Genomic DNA, 15,594 nt, shown 5'->3' with positions numbered 1-15,594 from the left:
ACCAACTGTTATACCAACTGTTATACCAACTACATAACTACATACCAACTGTCATACCAACTACATAACTACATAACTACATACCAACTGTAAAACCAACTACATAACTACATACCAACTACATAACTACATACCAACTGTTAAACCAACTACATACCAATTGTTATACCAAATACATAACTACGTACCAACAGTTATACCAACTACATAACTACCTACCAACTACATAACTACATACCAACTGTTATACCAACTGTTATACCAACTACATAACTACATACAAACTGCTATACCAACTACATCACTACTTACCAACTGTTATACCAACTACATAACTACATACCAACTGTTATACCAACTACATAACTACATACCAACTGTTATACCAGCTACATACCAACTGTTATACCAACTGTTATACCAACTACATAACTACATACCAACTCTTATACCAACTACATAACTACATACCAACTACATAACTACATACCAACTGTTATACCAACGACATAACTATATACCAACTGTTATACCAGCTACATAACTACATACCAACTGTTATACTACCTACATAACTACATACCAACTGTTATACCAGCTACATAACTACATACCAACTACATAACTACATACCAACTACATAACTACATAACAACTGTTATACCAACTACATAACTACATACCAACTATTATACCAGCTACATAACTACATACCAACTGTTATACCAACTAAATAACTACATACCAACTGTTATACCAACTACATAACTACATACAAACTACATAACTACATACCAACTGTTATACCAACTACATAACTACATACTAACTGTTATGCCAACTATATAACTACATACCAACTGTTATACCAACTACATAAAACATACCAACTACATAACTACATACCAACTACATAATTACATACCAACTGCTATACCAACTACATAACTACATACCAATTACACAATTGCATACCAACTATTATACCAACTACATAACTACATACCAACTACATAACTACATACCAACTGTTATACAAACTACATAACTACATACCAAATGTTATACCAACTAAAAAACTACATACCAACTGTTATACCAACTACATAACTACATACCAACTGTTATACCAACTGTTATACCAACTACATAACTACATACCAACTGTCATACCAACTACATAACTACATAACTACATACCAACTGTAAAACCAACTACATAACTACATACCAACTACATAACTACATACCAACTGTTAAACAAACTACATACCAATTGTTATACCAAATACATAACTACGTACCAACAGTTATACCAACTACATAACTACCTACCAACTACATAACTACATACCAACTGTTATACCAACTGTTATACCAACTACATAACTACATACAAACTGTTATACCAACTACATAACTACATACCAACTGTTATACCAACTACATAACTACATACCAACTGTTATACCAACTACATAACTACATACCAACTGTTATACCAACTACATACCAACTGTTATACCAACTGTTATACCAACTACATAACTACATACCAACTGTTATACCAACTACATAACTACATACCAACTACATAACTACATACCAACTGTTATACCAACGACATAACTATATACCAACTGTTATACCATCTACATAACTACATACCAACTGTTATACTACCTACATAACTACATACCAACTGTTATACCAGCTACATAACTACATACCAACTACATAACTACATACCAACTACATAACTACATAACAACTGTTATACCAACTACATAACTACATACCAACTATTATACCAGCTACATAACTACATACCAACTGTTATACCAACTAAATAACTACATACCAACTGTTATACCAACTACATAACTACATACAAACTACATAACTACATACCAACTGTTATACCAACTACATAACTACATACTAACTGTTATACCAACTATATAACTACATACCAACTGTTATACCAACTACATAAAACATACCAACTACATAACTACATACCAACTACATAATTACATACCAACTGCTATACCAACTACATAACTACATACCAACTGTTATACCAACTACATAACTACATACCAACTGTTATACCAAATACATAACTACATACCAACTGTTATACCAAATACATAACTACATACCAACTGTTATACCAACTGTTATACCAACTACATACTAACTGTTATACCAACTGTTATACCAACTACATACCAACTGTTATACCAACTACATAACTACATACCAACTACATAACTACATACCAACTGTTATACCAACTACATAACTATAGACCAACTGTTATACCAGCTACATAACTACATACCAACTGTTATACCAACTACATAACTACATACCAACTGTTATACCAACTACATACCTACATACCAAATGTTATACCAGCTACATAACTACATACCAACTACATAACTACATACCAACTACATAACAACATAACAACTGCTATACCAACTACATAACTATATACCAACTATAATACCAGCTACATAACTACATATCAACTGTTATACCAACCACATAACTACATACCAACTGGTATACCAACTACATAACTACATACCAACTACATAACTACATTCCAACTGTTATACCAAGTACATAACTACATACAAACTACATAACTACATACCAACTGTTATACCAACCACATAACTATATACCAACTGTTATACCAGCTACATAACTACATACCAACTGTTATACCAACTAGATACCAACTGTTATACCAACTGATATACCAACTACATACCAACTGTTATACCAACTACATAACTACATACCAACTACATAACTACATACCAACTGTTATACCAACCACATAACTATATACCAACTGTTATACCAGCTACATAACTACATACCAACTGTTATACCAACTACATAACTACATACCAACTGTTATACCAACTACATAACTACATACCAACTACATAACTACATACCAACTGTTATACCAACTACATAACTATATACCAACTATAATACCAGCTACATAACTACATATCAACTGTTATACCAACCACATAACTACATACCAACTGGTATACCAACTACATAACTACATACCAACTACATAACTACATTCCAACTGTTATACCAAGTACATAACTACATACAAACTACATAACTACATACCAACTGTTATACAAACTACATAACTACATACCAACTGTTATACCAACTACATAACTACATACAAACTACATAACTACATACCAACTGTTATACCAACTACATAACTACATACTAACTGTTATACCAACTAAATAACTACATACCAACTGTTATACCAACTACATAACTACATACCAACTGTTATACCAACTACATAACAAATGTTATACCAACTGTTATACCAACTACATAACTATATACCAACTACATAACTACATACCAACTACATACCAACTGTTATACCAACTACATAACTACATACTAACTGTTATACCAACTATATAACTACATAACAACTGTTATACAAACTACATAACTACATACCAACTGTTATACCAACTACATAACTACCTACAAACTACATAACTACATACCAACTGTTATACCAACTACATAACTACATACTAACTGTTATACCAACTAAATAACTACATACCAACTGTTATACCAACTACATAACTACATACCAACTGTTATACCAACTACATAACAAATGTTATACCAACTGTTATACCAACTACATAACTACATACCAACTACATAACTACATACCAACAACATACCAACTGTTTTACCAACTACATAACTACATACTAACTGTTATACCAACTACATAACTACATACCAACTGTTATACCAACTACATAAAACATACCAACTACATAACTACATACCAACTACATAACTACATACCAACTGTTATACCAACTACATAACAACATACCAACTGTTATACCAACTACAAAACTACATACCAACTGTTATACCAACTACATAACTACATACCAACTGTTATATCAACAACATAACTACATACCAACTGTTATACCAACTACATAACTACCTACCAGCTACATACCTACATACTAACTGTTATACCAACTACATAACTACATACCAACTGTTATACCAACTACATAACTACATACCAACTGTTATACCAACTACATAACTACATACCAACTGTTATACCAAATACATAACTACATACCAACTGTTATACCAACTGTTATACCAACTAGATACCAACTGTTATACCAACTGATATACCAACTACATACCAACTGTTATACCAACTACATAACTACATACCAACTACATAACTACATACCAACTGTTATACCAACCACATAACTATATACCAACTGTTATACCAGCTACATAACTACATACCAACTGTTATACCAACTACATAACTACATACCAACTGTTATACCAACTACATAACTACATACCAACTACATAACTACATACCAACTGTTATACCAACTACATAACTATATACCAACTGTTATACCAGCTACATAACTAAATACCAACTGTTATACCAACTACATAACTACATACCAACTGTCATACCAACTACATAACTACAGAACTACATACCAACTGTAAAACCAACTACATAACGACATACCAAATGTTATACCAACTACATAATTGCATACCAACTGTTATACCAACTACATAACTACATACCAACTACATAACTACATACCAACTGTTATACAAACTACATAACTCCATTCCAACTGTTATACCAACTACATAACTACATACCGACTACATAACTACATACCAACTGTTAAACCAACTACATACCAACTGTTATACCAAATACATAACTACGTACCAACTGTTATACCAACTACATAACTACCTACCAACTACATAACTACATACCAACTGTTATACCAACTGTTATACCAACTACATAACTACATACCAACTGTTATACCAACTACACAACTACATAACTACATACCAACTGTAAAACCAACTACATAACTACATACCAACTGTTATACCAACTACATAATTGCATACCAACTGTTATACCAACTACATAACTACATACCAACTACATAACTATATACCAACTGTTAAACAAACTACATAACTGCATTCCAACTGTAATACCGACTACATAACTACATACCAACTACATAACTACATACCAACTGTTAAACCAACTACATACCAACTGTTACACCAAGTACATAACTACATACCAACTGTTAAACCAACTACATACCAACTGTTTTACCAAATACATAACTACATACCAACTGTTATACCAACTACATAAATACCTACCAACTACATAACTACATACCAACTGTTATACCAACTGTTATACCAACTACATAACTACATACCAACTGTTATACCAATTACATAACTACATACCAACTGTTATACAAACTACATAACTACATACCAACTGTTATACCAACTACATAACTACATACCAACTGTTATACCAACTACATAACTACATACCAACTGTTATACCAACTACATAACTACAAACCAACTGTTATACCAACTGTTATACCAACTACATAACTACATACCAACTGTGATACCAACTACATAACTACATACCAACTGTAAAACCAACTACATAACTACATACCAACTGTTATACCAACTACATAATGGCATACCAACTGCTGTACCAACTACATAACTACATACCAACTACATAACTACATACCAACTGTTATACAAAATACATAACTGCATTCCAACTGTTATACCAACTACATAACTACATACCAACTACATAACTACATACCAACTGTTAAACCAACTACATACCAACTGTTATACCAAATACATAACTACATACCAACTGTTATACCAACTACATAACTACATACCAACTGTTATACCAACTACATAACTACATACCAACTGTTATACCAACTACATAACTACATACCAACTGTTATACCAAATACATAACTACATACCAACTGTTATACCAACTGTTATACCAACTAGATACCAACTGTTATACCAACTGTTATACCAACTGTTATACCAACTACATAACTACATACCAACTACATAACTACATACCAACTGTTATACCAACTACATAACTATATACCAACTGTTATACCAGCTACATAACTACATACCAACTGTTATACCAACTACATACCTACATACCAAATGTTATACCAGCTACATAACTACATACCAACTACATAACTACATAACAACTGCTTTACCAACTACATAACTACATACCAACTACATAACTACATACCAACTATTATACCAGCTACATAACTACATATCAACTGTTATACCAACTTCATAACTACATACCAACTACATAACTACAAACCAACTGTTATACCAAGTACATAACTACATACCAACTGTTATACCAACTACATAACTACATAACAACTGTTATACCAACTACATAACTACATACCAACTGTCATACCAACTACATAACTACATACCAACTGTTATACCAACTACATAATTGCATACCAACTGTTATACCAACTACATAACTACATACAAACTACATAACTACATACCAACTGTTATACCAACTACATAACTACATACTAACTGTTATACCAACTAAATAACTACATACCAACTGTTATACCAACTACATAACTACATACCAACTGTTATACCAACTACATAACAAATGTTATACCAACTGTTATACCAACTACATAACTACATACCAACTACATAACTACATACCAACTACATACCAACTGTTATACCAACTACATAACTACATACTAACTGTTATACCAACTATATAACTACATAACAACTGTTATACAAACTACATAACTACATACCAACTGTTATACCAACTACATAACTACATACAAACTACATAACTACATACCAACTGTTATACCAACTACATAACTACATACTAACTGTTATACCAACTAAATAACTACATACCAACTGTTATACCAACTACATAACTACATACCAACTGTTATACCAACTACATAACAAATGTTATACCAACTGTTATACCAACTACATAACTACATACCAACTACATAACTACATACCAACAACATACCAACTGTTTTACCAACTACATAACTACATACTAACTGTTATACCAACTACATAACTACATACCAACTGTTATACCAACTACATAAAACATACCAACTACATAACTACATACCAACTACATAACTACATACCAACTGTTATACCAACTACATAACAACATACCAACTGTTATACCAACTACAAAACTACATACCAACTGTTATACCAACTACATAACTACATACCAACTGTTATATCAACTACATAACTACATACCAACTGTTATACCAACTACATAACTACCTACCAACTACATACCTACATACCAACTGTTATACCAACTACATAACTACATACCAACTGTTATACCAACTACATAACTGCATACCAACTGTTATACCAACTACATAACTACATACCAACTGTTATACCAAATACATAACTACATACCAACTGTTATACCAACTGTTATACCAACTAGATACCAACTGTTATACCAACTGTTATACCAACTACATACCAACTGTTATACCAACTACATAACTACATACCAACTACATAACTACATACCAACTGTTATACCAACTACATAACTATTTACCAACTGTTATACCAGCTACATAACTACATACCAACTGTTATACCAACTACATAACTACATACCAACTGTTATACCAACTACATAACTACATACCAACTACATAACTACATACCAACTGTTATACCAACTACATAACTATATACCAACTGTTATACCAGCTACATAACTAAATACCAACTGTTATACCAACTACATAACTACATACCAACTGTCATACCAACTACATAACTACAGAACTACATACCAACTGTAAAACCAACTACATAACGACATACCAAATGTTATACCAACTACATAATTGCATACCAACTGTTATACCAACTACATAACTACATACCAACTACATAACTACATACCAACTGTTATACAAACTACATAACTCCATTCCAACTGTTATACCAACTACATAACTACATACCAACTACATAACTACATACCAACTCTTAAACCAACTACATACCAACTGTTATACCAAATACATAACTACGTACCAACTGTTATACCAACTACATAACTACCTACCAACTACATAACTACATACCAACTGTTATACCAACTGTTATACCAACTACATAACTACATACAAACTGTTATACCAACTACATAACTACAAATCAACTGTTATAACAACTGTTATACCAACTACATAAATACATACCAACTGTCATACCAACTACATAACTACATAACTACATACCAACTGTAAAACCAACTACATAACTACATACCAACTGTTATACCAACTACATAATTGCATACCAACTGTTATACCAACTACATAACTACATACCAACTACATAACTACATACCAACTGTTATACAAACTACATAACTCCATTCCAACTGTTATACCAACTACATAACTACATACCGACTACATAACTACATACCAACTGTTAAACCAACTACATACCAACTGTTATACCAAATACATAACTACGTACCAACTGTTATACCAACTACATAACTACCTACCAACTACATAACTACATACCAACTGTTATACCAACTGTTATACCAACTACATAACTACATACCAACTGTTATACCAACTACATAACTACATAACTACATACCAACTGTAAAACCAACTACATAACTACATACCAACTGTTATACCAACTACATAATTGCATACCAACTGTTATACCAACTACATAACTACATACCAACTACATAACTATATACCAACTGTTAAACAAACTACATAACTGCATTCCAACTGTAATACCGACTACATAACTACATACCAACTACATAACTACATACCAACTGTTAAACCAACTACATACCAACTGTTACACCAAGTACATAACTACATACCAACTGTTAAACCAACTACATACCAACTGTTTTACCAAATACATAACTACATACCAACTGTTATACCAACTACATAAATACCTACCAACTACATAACTACATACCAACTGTTATACCAACTGTTATACCAACTACATAACTACATACCAACTGTTATACCAATTACATAACTACATACCAACTGTTATACAAACTACATAACTACATACCAACTGTTATACCAACTACATAACTACATACCAACTGTTATACCAACTACATAACTACATACCAACTGTTATACCAACTACATAACTACAAACCAACTGTTATACCAACTGTTATACCAACTACATAACTACATACCAACTGTGATACCAACTACATAACTACATACCAACTGTAAAACCAACTACATAACTACATACCAACTGTTATACCAACTACATAATGGCATACCAACTGCTGTACCAACTACATAACTACATACCAACTACATAACTACATACCAACTGTTATACAAAATACATAACTGCATTCCAACTGTTATACCAACTACATAACTACATACCAACTACATAACTACATACCAACTGTTAAACCAACTACATACCAACTGTTATACCAAATACATAACTACATACCAACTGTTATACCAACTACATAACTACATACCAACTGTTATACCAACTACATAACTACCTACCAACTGTTATACCAACTACATAACTACATACCAACTGTTATACCAAATACATAACTACATACCAACTGTTATACCAACTGTTATACCAACTAGATACCAACTGTTATACCAACTGTTATACCAACTACATACCAACTGTTATACCAACTACATAACTACATACCAACTACATAACTACATACCAACTGTTATACCAACTACATAACTATATACCAACTGTTATACCAGCTACATAACTACATACCAACTGTTATACCAACTACATACCTACATACCAAATGTTATACCAGCTACATAACTACATACCAACTACATAACTACATAACAACTGCTTTACCAACTACATAACTACATACCAACTACATAACTACATACCAACTATTATACCAGCTACATAACTACATATCAACTGTTATACCAACTTCATAACTACATACCAACTACATAACTACAAACCAACTGTTATACCAAGTACATAACTACATACCAACTGTTATACCAACTACATAACTACATAACAACTGTTATACCAACTACATAACTACATACCAACTGTCATACCAACTACATAACTACATACCAACTGTTATACCAACTACATAATTGCATACCAACTGTTATACCAACTACATAACTACATACAAACTACATAACTACATACCAACTGTTATACCAACTACATAACTACATACTAACTGTTATACCAACTAAATAACTACATACCAACTGTTATACCAACTACATAACTACATACCAACTGTTATACCAACTACATAACAAATGTTATACCAACTGTTATACCAACTACATAACTACATACCAACTACATAACTACATACCAACTACATACCAACTGTTATACCAACTACATAACTACATACTAACTGTTATACCAACTATATAACTACATAACAACTGTTATACAAACTACATAACTACATACCAACTGTTATACCAACTACATAACTACATACAAACTACATAACTACATACCAACTGTTATACCAACTACATAACTACATACTAACTGTTATACCAACTAAATAACTACATACCAACTGTTATACCAACTACATAACTACATACCAACTGTTATACCAACTACATAACAAATGTTATACCAACTGTTATACCAACTACATAACTATATACCAACTACATAACTACATACCAACAACATACCAACTGTTTTACCAACTACATAACTACATACTAACTGTTATACCAACTACATAACTACATACCAACTGTTATACCAACTACATAAAACATACCAACTACATAACTACATACCAACTACATAACTACATACCAACTGTTATACCAACTACATAACAACATACCAACTGTTATACCAACTACAAAACTACATACCAACTGTTATACCAACTACATAACTACATACCAACTGTTATATCAACTACATAACTACATACCAACTGTTATACCAACTACATAACTACATACCAACTGTTATACCAAATACATAACTACATACCAACTGTTATACCAACTGTTATACCAACTAGATACCAACTGTTATACCAACTACATAACTACATACCAACTGTTATACCAAATACATAACTACATACCAACTGTTATACCAACTGTTATACCAACTAGATACCAACTGTTATACCAACTGTTATACCAACTACATACCAACTGTTATACCAACTACATAACTACATACCAACTACATAACTACATACCAACTGTTATACCAACTACATAACTATATACCAACTGTTATACCAGCTACATAACTACATACCAACTGTTATACCAACTACATAACTACATACCAACTGTTATACCAACTACATAACTACATACCAACTACATAACTACATACCAACTGTTATACCAACTACATAACTATATACCAACTGTTATACCAGCTACATAACTAAATACCAACTGTTATACCAACTACATAACTACATACCAACTGTCATACCAACTACATAACTACAGAACTACATACCAACTGTAAAACCAACTACATAACGACATACCAAATGTTATACCAACTACATAATTGCATACCAACTGTCATACCAACTACATAACTACATACCAACTACATAACTACATACCAACTGTTATACAAACTACATATCTCCATTCCAACTGTTATACCAACTACATAACTACATACCAACTACATAACTACATACCAACTCTTAAACCAACTACATACCAACTGTTATACCAAATACATAACTACGTACCAACTGTTATACCAACTACATAACTACCTACCAACTACATAACTACATACCAACTGTTATACCAACTGTTATACCAACTACATAACTACATACAAACTGTTATACCAACTACATAACTACAAATCAACTGTTATAACAACTGTTATACCAACTACAAAAATACATACCAACTGTCATACCAACTACATAACTACATAACTACATACCAACTGTAAAACCAACTACATAACTACATACCAACTGTTATACCAACTACATAATTGCATACCAACTGTTATACCAACTACATAACTACATACCAACTACATAACTATATACCAACTGTTAAACCAACTACATACCAACTGTTACACCAAGTACATAACTACATACCAACTGTTAAACCAACTACATACCAACTGTTTTACCAAATACATAACGACATACCAACTGTTATACCAACTACATAAATACCTACCAACTACATAACTACATACCAACTGTTATACCAACTGTTATACCAACTACATAACTACATACCAACTGTTATACCAATTACATAACTACACACCAACTGTTATACAAACTACATAACTACATACCAACTGTTATACCAACTACATAACTACAAACCAACTGTTATACCAACTTTTATACCAACTACATAACTACATACCAACTGTGATACCAACTACATAACTACATACCAACTGTAAAACCAACTACATAACTACATACCAACTGTTATACCAACTACATAATGGCATACCAACTGCTGTACCAACTACATAACTACATACCAACTACATAACTACATACCAACTGTTATACAAAATACATAACTGCATTCCAACTGTTATACCAACTACATAACTACATACCAACTACATAACTACATACCAACTGTTAAACCAACTACATACCAACTGTTAAACCAACTACATACCAACTGTTACACCAAGTACATAACTACATACCAACTGTTAAACCAACTACATACCAACTGTTTTACCAAATACATAACGACATACCAACTGTTATACCAACTACATAAATACCTACCAACTACATAACTACATACCAACTGTTATACCAACTGTTATACCAACTACATAACTACATACCAACTGTTATACCAATTACATAACTACACACCAACTGTTATACAAACTACATAACTACATACCAACTGTTATACCAACTACATAACTACAAACCAACTGTTATACCAACTGTTATACCAACTACATAACTACATACCAACTGTGATACCAACTACATAACTACATACCAACTGTAAAACCAACTACATAACTACATACCAACTGTTATACCAACTACATAATGGCATACCAACTGCTGTACCAACTACATAACTACATACCAACTACATAACTACATACCAACTGTTATACAAAATACATAACTGCATTCCAACTGTTATACCAACTACATAACTACATACCAACTGTTATACCAACTACATAACTACATACCAACTGTTATACCAAATACATAACTACATACCAACTGTTATACCAACTGTTATACCAACTAGATACCAACTGTTATACCAACTGTTATACCAACTACATACCAACTGTTATACCAACTACATAACTACATACCAACTACATAACTACATACCAACTGTTATACCAACTACATAACTATATACCAACTGTTATACCAGCTACATAACTACATACCAACTGTTATACCAACTACATAACTACATACCAACTGTTATACCAACTACATAACTACATACCAACTACATAACTACATACCAACTGTTATACCAACTACATAACTATATACCAACTGTTATACCAGCTACATAACTAAATACCAACTGTTATACCAACTACATAACTACATACCAACTGTCATACCAACTACATAACTACAGAACTACATACCAACTGTAAAACCAACTACATAACGACATACCAAATGTTATACCAACTACATAATTGCATACCAACTGTTATACCAACTACATAACTACATACCAACTACATAACTACATACCAACTGTTATACAAACTACATAACTCCATTCCAACTGTTATACCAACTACATAACTACATACCAACTACATAACTACATACCAACTCTTAAACCAACTACATACCAACTGTTATACCAAATACATAACTACGTACCAACTGTTATACCAACTACATAACTACCTACCAACTACATAACTACATACCAACTGTTATACCAACTGTTATACCAACTACATAACTACATACAAACTGTTATACCAACTACATAACTACAAATCAACTGTTATAACAACTGTTATACCAACTACATAAATACATACCAACTGTCATACCAACTACATAACTACATAACTACATACCAACTGTAAAACCAACTACATAACTACATACCAACTGTTATACCAACTACATAATTGCATACCAACTGTTATACCAACTACATAACTACATACCAACTACATAACTATATACCAACTGTTAAACAAACTACATAACTGCATTCCAACTGTAATACCAACTACATAACTACATACCAACTACATAACTACATACCAACTGTTAAACCAACTACATACCAACTGTTACACCAAGTACATAACTACATACCAACTGTTAAACCAACTACATACCAACTGTTTTACCAAATTCATAACGACATACCAACTGTTATACCAACTACATAAATACCTACCAACTACATAACTACATACCAACTGTTATACCAACTGTTATACCAACTACATAACTACATACCAACTGTTATACCAATTACATAACTACACACCAACTGTTATACAAACTACATAACTACATACCAACTGTTATACCAACTACATAACTACAAACCAACTGTTATACCAACTGTTATACCAACTACATAACTACATACCAACTGTGATACCAACTACATAACTACATACCAACTGTAAAACCAACTACATAACTACATACCAACTGTTATACCAACTACATAATGGCATACCAACTGCTGTACCAACTACATAACTACATACCAACTACATAACTACATACCAACTGTTATACAAAATACATAACTGCATTCCAACTGTTATACCAACTACATAACTACATACCAACTACATAACTACATACCAACTGTTAAACCAACTACATACCAACTGTTATACCAAATACATAACTACATACCAACTGTTATACCAACTACATAACTACATACCAACTGTTATACCAACTACATAACTACATACCAACTGTTATACCAACTACATAACTACATACCAACTGTTATACCAAATACATAACTACATACCAACTGTTATACCAACTGTTATACCAACTAGATACCAACTGTTATACCAACTGTTATACCAACTACATAACTACATACCAACTACATAACTACATACCAACTGTTATACCAACTACATAACTATATACCAACTGTTATACCAGCTACATAACTACATACCAACTGTTATACCAACTACATACCTACATACCAAATGTTATACCAGCTACATAACTACATACCAACTACATAACTACATAACAACTGCTTTACCAACTACATAACTACATACCAACTACATAACTACATACCAACTATTATACCAGCTACATAACTACATATCAACTGTTATACCAACTTCATAACTACATACCAACTACATAACTACAAACCAACTGTTATACCAAGTACATAACTACAT

This window comes from Coregonus lavaretus, assembly GCF_964263955.1.
Source record: "Coregonus lavaretus genome assembly, contig: HAP1_SCAFFOLD_379, whole genome shotgun sequence".
In the NCBI taxonomy this organism is placed as follows: Eukaryota; Metazoa; Chordata; class Actinopteri; order Salmoniformes; family Salmonidae; genus Coregonus; species Coregonus lavaretus.
The sequence above is the reverse complement of the archived record's forward strand: the minus strand, read 5'-3'. Positions refer to the sequence as shown.